The sequence below is a fragment of the Oratosquilla oratoria genome, chromosome 7 (assembly GCF_046742065.1).
Source record: "Oratosquilla oratoria isolate Oo_2021 chromosome 7, ASM4674206v1, whole genome shotgun sequence".
Lineage (NCBI taxonomy): Eukaryota > Metazoa > Arthropoda > Malacostraca > Stomatopoda > Squillidae > Oratosquilla > Oratosquilla oratoria.
In genome coordinates, this window is record NC_134783.1 from 36,158,554 (window position 1) to 36,166,053 (window position 7,500).

At 43.1% G+C, this 7,500-nt stretch overlaps 1 protein-coding gene across 6 annotated transcripts in view; it reads left to right on the forward strand.

Moving 5' to 3' along the window:
* The window catches only part of LOC143027068 (calpain-B-like), a 76,087-nt gene that overhangs the window by 5,510 nt on the left and 63,077 nt on the right, over window positions 1-7,500 (forward strand). The window contains exons 1-2 of one of the 6 annotated variants that reach the window (XM_076187975.1): window positions 2,597-2,660; window positions 7,441-7,500. The exon at window positions 7,441-7,500 is cut by the window's right edge and continues 545 nt beyond it. The exons of 1 other annotated variant lie outside the window; for it this stretch is intronic. The gene's annotated coding sequence lies outside the window, so the exon portion shown is untranslated. Of the gene's footprint in view, window positions 1-2,596; window positions 2,661-7,440 lie in introns of those variants that run through there. 4 more of the 6 variants (XM_076187974.1, XM_076187976.1, XM_076187977.1 and 1 more) reach the window with 4 other exon arrangements.

A 7,500-nucleotide genomic window follows, 5' to 3' on the forward strand; every position in this document is an offset into this window, starting at 1 on the left:
GGGGTCATAGTCGGGGTCACAGTCAAGCTCAAAGTCAAAGTCAAGTTCAAAGTCAAAAGGAAAGTCGAAGTAGAACGATAACTCGGTCGAACTCAAAGTTAAGTCGAACTCAAAGTCGAGGTCTTGGTCCTTGGTCTTACTCTTAGTCTTAGCCTTGGTCCTTGTTCCTTGGTCCTTGGTCCTAGGTCCTGGTCCTGGTCTTGGACGAAGACCAAGTCCTCGTCGATACCACAATCGCACCGAACGCGGCAACTCGTCCATGTGGCGCCTGGAAGGGCCATTCGGGTGAGGCTCCAGGGTTCCAGTGCCGCCAGGGTGCCAGAGTGCCAAGCAGAGGAGCCTCGGGAAGGTCACACGATATCCCTCTGGTGCCAGCTGAGCCTCATCAGCCTCTGGAGTCCCATTATTCGTCCCGGGTCATTGCTGACGGACGCGTAGCTATAGAGGTGTCACTTAGTGATAGGTTAACGAGAATTAGTGTACGCTCTTGTTCGTGGAAAAAAAAAAGTCGGATTTCTTTCGTACTTAAATATTTTTATCTATGTTTTAAGTAAATCCTTCTACCACAAGGTTCATTTTGATAACTTTACCTATACCATCGGCGACGTTAAGATTTTTTTTTTTTTTTTTTATTATGGAAAGTGAGGCTGTTGCGGAGCATATCGGATACTAATTAACTACTGTAACAGCTTCGAACTAACCCAGGGTTAGGCTCGACAGAAGCCTTTTGCACTTATAAGTAACCCTCTTGCGTTGAATACTAATCCCGTTTACGTCAAGTAGTTAAAGAGAGTGGGGGATCTAAATTAGGCTCGAGTTCATTAAGACACGGACCGTTGTGAGGTGAAGGAGGAGGACGAGGAGAAGGACACGACGCTGCCTCTGATAAGGATCACCATGCCACAGAAACTTCCCGACGGTACGAAGTTGTACAACGTGAGTATAAACAAAACAAAACTGGTCACGCGATGCCATATGCATCAGCGACCATATGGTATCCGAAACCACATACTAACTGCATGACAAAAACTGCCTTATTACATAATGGCGTAAGGTTCAAAATTGCATACGCGAAGTGTGGTCATGCATATCCCTCCCAGTTTTTCGTGTAAGTATACCAGTTTGCTTCGCCTCTTGTCTATGGGGAGTTCCTCGGACCGACTGACACTCCATCGTGTTCCTATTCTGCCCCATCCTCATCCGAATAGAGTCGTGCAACGCCAGCCAGAATAAAAGCTGTAGAGGGCGTCACTAGGGCGCCGCTGTAGCTAAGTAAAGCGAACGCAGTTAAAGAAGAACGCACTAAAGAGTGCGTGTGCGTGCGTGTGTGCGTGTGCGTGTGTTTTGTCTGTCTGTGTCTGTCTGTCTATGTCTGTCTCTGTCCATCTGTCTGTCTCTCTTCCCGTCTGTCTGTCTATCCGTCTGTGTCTGTCTCCGTCCGTCTGTCTGTCTGTCTGTCTGTCTTTATCAGAGAATGGCACAAACTCGTCGCCCTGCTTTCGAAAGACCTGTTGTATTTTCTTATTGCCCCTACTTTGTAACCCCCCACCCCCTTTAAAGAATACTATCTTGGTGTTAGTGTCATCACTGTTGTTGATGTATGTTTTGGTGCTATTGTTGTTGTATTCCCTGGAGCTGTTGTTTTTAATTTTTGTAATCTTGTTGTATTTCTTGTTGTTGAGCTGCCTTCGGTGTTTGGGTCTCAACCCCGGAATAACTGAGGACACCGGAGGTCCTCTTCTATCCTAGGTATATTTGCGTGTTGGTCGCGTTCTACGAGAACGCGTATGACCATATACGGCAACATGCGGGACGCGATCTCGTCCTCGGCCGAGAGAGAGAGAGAGAGAGAGAGAGAGAGAAAGAGAGAGAGAAAGAGAAAGAGGGAGAGTAGGAGAGATAGAGTAGGAGATAGAGTAGGAGAGAGAGGGAGAGAGATAGAGAGGAGGGAGAGAGATAGAGAGGAGGGATAGAGGGAGGGAGATAGAGGGAGAGATATAGAGAGGGAGAGATATAGAGAGGGAGAGAGAGGGAGGGGGAGAGAGATAGAGAGATAGAGGGAGAGAGAGAGAGGGAGAGAGAGGGAGAGAGAGATAGAGGGAGAGAGAGATAGAGGGAGAGAGAGAGATAGAGGGAGGGAGAGAGATAGAGGGAGGGAGAGAGATAGAGGGAGGGAGAGAGATAGAGGGAGGGAGAGAGATAGAGGGAGGGAGAGAGATAGAGGGAGGGAGAGAGATAGAGGGAGGGAGAGAGATAGAGGGAGGGAGAGAGATAGAGGGAGGGAGAGAGATAGAGGGAGGGAGAGAGAGAGAGGGAGAGAGAGATAGAGGGAGGGAGAGAGAGATAGAGGGAGGGAGAGAGAGATAGAGGGAGGGAGAGAGAGATTGAGAGGGAGAGAGAGATTGAGAGGGAGAGAGAGATTGAGAGGGAGAGAGAGATTGAGAGGGAGAGAGAGAGAGAGAGAGAGAGAGAGAGAGGAGCGGCGAGAGAGAGGAGCGGCGAGAGATAACACCGATTATAACATCCTGTGACTTCAGGATGGCCTGAAGCCGGCCCAGCGAGGTAGCTTCATCCTTCAGTTCATAACATCACCAAGGACGAGAGCTCTTGTGTTGTTATTGTTGACGCAGATGTGAAACGAACTGACGCATTCGAGAAATGTTCGGTTGTTTTGTGTTCTTGTTGTGAATAATGTGTTACTAGTTGCGTGGTGTTCGGACGCACTAGTGCCGTGGTGAACTAGTGGCTAGTTAACGTGTTCAACTAATTCTCTGGACACTGAGATAATGCCCATTCAGTCAGAAGACAATTCTAAGAACATCCACCTTGGCTTCGACAGAGGCGGTCTGCCCTTGCTGTAGATTTTGATATAGATATTGATGTCTGTGTATCTCGTGGTGTCTGTGCGGTTTTCCGTGTGGTGTTTGGCGTTGTTGGCATGTGGGTTTGCTGCATTTGGTAAATGATTTAAGAGTTTTGATTTCTGGCAATGTCGGACAAGAATTTTAACTCCTGAAAATTATTATGAAAATGTCGGACGAGTTTTATTTTCACTTAAGAAAATTATTATGAAAATGTCGGACAAGAATTTTCATTTGTTAAGAAAATTATGAAAATGTCGGATAAGTATTGAGAACTAAAGAAAAAATAAACTAAAAATAGGATTTGTTGTTGGATATTTAGCAGACGTACCATCTTGCACAAGTCGGGAATTACCTTGTTTATTTTATTATTCAAATATAGAACTTCTTGTTAGTAGTTTGATTTAGGTTAGGTTAGGTTGAATGAGGGTTATGCTTATTGTCATCAACTTATACAACCGAAGAATCGTAAAAAACCCAAGATGTGATCCCAGTTACCATTATGCAAATGTAGTGTTTGTTGTCGAGCATCTAGTATTTTTTCTTAAAAAAAAAAAAAAAGAGAAAAAAAAAAAAAAAAAAAAAATCGGATCGCATGAAGAATTGTCACCCCAAACATCGACAGGATCACAATTCATGTGGGCCATCTTGGGTTTACGGTTGTATAAGTTGATGACAATAAACATTCCACTGTTGATATTTCTTCATGTGACCCGGAAACTGTAACGGGGTAGGTCAGGAATTTTGACCACATATGCGGTTAGTACTTACTCTTTTGCAAAAGCAGATTATATTATAATATTTCAATAGTGTAAAACTGAAGAGGCTAATGAGCTATTATGTAAGCAAAATGATCCCATCTTAAAAAATAATCAATAAACAATGAAATAATTAGGCAAAAAACAAATAAAAATGTGAAACAAGCAAATAAACAAGTAGGTAAATAAATAATAGATTATGGATAAATAAGTAAATACAAAATAATGAAAAATCTGCATACTATATCCTCGGCTGGTGATGTTGCCATAAAGTGGAGCTAGGTTTTTTTTCAGACTCATCGACAACATAACCGACACACTTTAACATTTCGAAACGATTACCACGACGACTTAAAGCACAAACTTTCTTTGCTTCTTCATTATTAAAAAATTGTGTCGCATGAAGAACTGTCACCCCAGAACGCGCACCCGAAGAATTGTCACCCCATGAGATCCCACCTGAAGAATTGTCACCCCAGCACGCCTAATATCATCTGTGGAATAAAGATTAGATTAGGTTAGGTTGAATTAGGGTTATGCTTATTGTCATCAACTTAAACAACCGAAGAATCGTAAACCCAAGATGGCCCACATGAATTGTCACCCTGTCGATGTCTAAGGTGACTATTCTTCATGTGATCCCAAAAATCTTGCATACACATTCATGCATAATAAACCATAATTCATCATTATTCAAAAATGCTGCATATATCCATTCATACATAATAAATCAAGGTTTGATTTATCATTATTATTTTTTTCCGTGTAATCATTCATGTATAAATTTTAATTCAAGGTTTAATTTTACCATCACTACAACAAAATAAAATGTAATACAAAATAAAACGTCAAATACTGATCAAAACTAATACAGTAACAGAATCGGAGCGATTAGGCAAAATAAGAATAAAAAATTCAACCTAACCTAATCTAATCTTTATTCCACTATTGATATTAGGCGTACTGGTTTGACAGTTCTTCATGTGACACGATTTTTGAATAATGAAGAAGCAAAAAATGTTTGTTGTGCTTTAAGTGGTCGTGGTAATTGTTTCGAAATGTTAAAATGTGTCGGTTATGTTGTCGACGAATCTGAAAAAAAAAACTAGCTCCACTTTATGGCAACATCACCAGCCGAGGATATGATATGCAGATTTTTCATTTTGTATTTATCCATTTGTCCATCATCTATCTATTATTTATTTACCTACTTGTTTATTTGCTTGTTTATTTACATTGTTTTGCCTAATTACCTAAATGATTATTGATTTTCATTTTTAAAGATGGGATCATTTTGCTTACATAATAACTCATTAGCCTCTTCACTTTTACACTAATGAATACACTACCGTATTTCCTTTCACAAATCTTAGACATAGTTTTAGTGTATTTATGTATAGTTACCTAAACCCAGTCCTCGGATGGTATGACGAGGAGAAGGACAAGGAGGATGAAGAAGTTTAGGGGCGAAGAAAAAAAAAAAAAAAAAAAAAAAAAAGGAGGAGGGGAGGGGTAGGAGCAGGGTTGAATTTCTCTTATCAGGTCGACATGGATAAGACAGCCGAGGTGATAACGAGCGGGTTTGGTTAATGAGGGGGAACTCCTAGTCGACGCCCCTCCCCCCACCTCATCGTGTCGTGGGTCTTTCTTGTGGGTTGGCCCGCTTGCTTGAGGTTCCGTGAGTTTGAGTATGTTTATTGGGTTTGTGTGATTCACCATGGTCTAATCACGTGTTGGACTCGTGATCGACAGTCATTTCCCTCCCGGAAGAGAGCTCAGAGCTCGTATATGACCGATCTATGGGTAATGCTGTGACCTAACACGCCCGCACGCGCGCGCGCGCACACACACACACACACACACACACACACACACACACACACACACACACACACACACACACACACACACACACACACACACACACACACACACACAACTCCCCGCCCACGAGAGTTGGAGTAACGACTCGCAGCGCAGCGATACTAAAATTATTTCTGCCCTGGGCGGGGTTTGAACCCGGACCACTGTAGTGGCAACCGGGAACTCTAACCACTGTGTAGTCGTATGTAGTCGTATCGTATGCTTTTTCAACATCAACATCAACAGCAATGTAATATAAAAGCTTATGTTATTGGACTATGGTGCCAAGGGAGGGATTGACACTCGGCGTGGCTTTATTCAGGTGGATACTGGTGCGTCGGCCTAAGGACTGACATGGCGTCGATGCAGGGCCGTAGTCACGAAGCTTGTCAACGGTCCAGGATCGGCTGGGTGCGGTCGCGTCAAAACTCCCAGGGTCACCATCGTAGCATAAAAGCTTGTTATTGGACTATGGTACCGAGGGAGCAATTGAGACTCTTGTGTGGCTTAAGTGCTTTATTCAGGTGCATATTGGTGCGTCGGCCTAAGGACTGACTTGCCAGGCCGTATATATACCCAGGACCGATCTGACGCCTTGAGCAGACGCGACCTAATTGGGGTGACCCAACCTAACCTTTGAGTGTCGAGTCAGGTCAGACTACCATACAACTCGTGTGCATCAATTTGCACCTACAATCATACTTGTGGGGTACATGTGTACACCACACCAACACCTACCACAACCACACCCGCATACAAACATGACTGGCCTACATTTAGATTCGGCCCCAATACTACAAATGAACAGAGGTGGGGGGGGGGAGATTAGGGGGTAGGGGGGAGAGGAACCCCGCAGGTATGTTACCCTCCCCCGTAGCACCCACTACAGTCCCTACCTACGCCTCCACTCGCCAAGTCACGGAGGAGTAGGACCTGCGATAAGGGTTCTTCAGTTCGAAGATTTCACGAAGTACTTCGGAATCTTTCGAGTGATTTTGTCAACTCTGAATAAAATCGTCATCCACGAAGTGTTTCTGGGTTTCGGCTGGTGGACTCCTTTGGGAGATCCTTTAGAGCCCCCAGGGGAGTCTAAGGCAACTCCCACTCCACCCCACCCCCTGTGGGGGCGATGGCTTTAGCTTCGTTGTTCGAGCGCATCTCGACGCTTTGGCTCCAGGTTCGCAAGAAAGTGAGAGACGTGTTGATCGGGAGAACCTTCGGCCCGAGACATTTATTATCATTATTATCATTATTTTCTTCGTTGTTGTTATTTTCTTATTAATTTGTTTTGTTTGTTTGTTTTGTTTATTTATTTACAAGTTTGTTGATTTATGTTTTCAAGTTTTATTTACCTGGTTGGCTAAAGAAAATTTGTGTTTTACTAGTTTTGGCAGTAAGAATCTGTGACGTCACGTTTTACCCACAAACTTTATCATTTCTGTAGTAGATTTTATTTTGGTTAGCGCCGAATAATTTGATCAAAGTGGAGAGAGAGAATGTGGTCTCGACTGATAGAGGTCTCGTTTGATCTCGAGTTAGTCCCTCGAACGAATAGAATCGCTTGGAATCGGCGAGACCAGAACTGCATTTAGTGTCAGCTATCGGGAACAAGACTGCCTTTAGCGTCGGCGTCGTCAGCGCATTCTTAAGTTATTTTGATGTTTGTTGACGTTATTGTTCTGGTAATTAATAATGTTATTTTTTCATCTTCACAAACATGCCAACGTTAAACCACAAGCACCAATCACGGGATTTTTGTTTTCCTATTACATGTCAGTAATAGCAAGATTAAAAAACATATTGCGTACCATGTTGGAAGATTAATATGTGACAAAATTTTTGACGAACTTTAGAACTCTATTGTAAGTGCGTTACACCACGATAGCGAAAGCGTTGACCACTTTGGACTAAAATACACGAAATTAGCTTCATTCAAAACGAAATTCTTCGTTCAACAGAAAACGGAAGGAGGACTAAGAACATTACCAGGGAAAAAATTGTGTAGGCTAATGTTCGAG